This window comes from Apaloderma vittatum, unplaced genomic scaffold (genome assembly GCF_000703405.1).
Source record: "Apaloderma vittatum isolate BGI_N311 unplaced genomic scaffold, ASM70340v1 scaffold22815, whole genome shotgun sequence".
In the NCBI taxonomy this organism is placed as follows: domain Eukaryota; kingdom Metazoa; phylum Chordata; class Aves; order Trogoniformes; family Trogonidae; genus Apaloderma; species Apaloderma vittatum.
The window spans coordinates 8,817-9,409 of NW_009715764.1; positions in this window are offsets into that span (position 1 = coordinate 8,817).

Genomic DNA, 593 nt, shown 5'->3' on the forward strand with positions numbered 1-593 from the left:
CCCGCACAAAGTGCCACCTCCGAGGAGGGACTCAGCTGCAAACGAAAGTCACTGAGCAGGGTCGGGGGCGTTTAGCTCAGAGCAGAACCACCCTGGGGTGTCTTAAAGTTAATTGAGAAAACTGGTTCCCCAGTACCCTGCTCTAGCACGCCTATAGGAAGCCACCGCATGAACACAAACATCAGAACTTTTCATCTGGAAACCATCAAAATGTTGATGTTTGGCAAACATCCTTGGCTCCCAGCACAGTGCCACGCTTGGCTCCAGAGCAGATCGAACCGAGGGCACATGCAGGAGCCAAACACATCTGTCCCCGTCCCTCCGTGCTGGCCCCAGAGCCCTCCCCGGCTCAGACACGAAACCTTCGGGAGGGGGATTATTCCCTCCACTCCCACCCTGTGTCCCCCCGCTGCAGAGAGCAACTGCACCGCAAGGCTGCATCTTAGAATCACAGGATGGTTTGACCCCCCTGCCCTGGGCAGAGACACCTCTCAGCAGAGCAGGTTTCTCCAAGCCCCGTCCAACGGAATGGATTGAAGCCGGAGATGGGTCGGTTCAGGTGGGACGTGAGGAAGAAGTTCTTCCCCATGAGG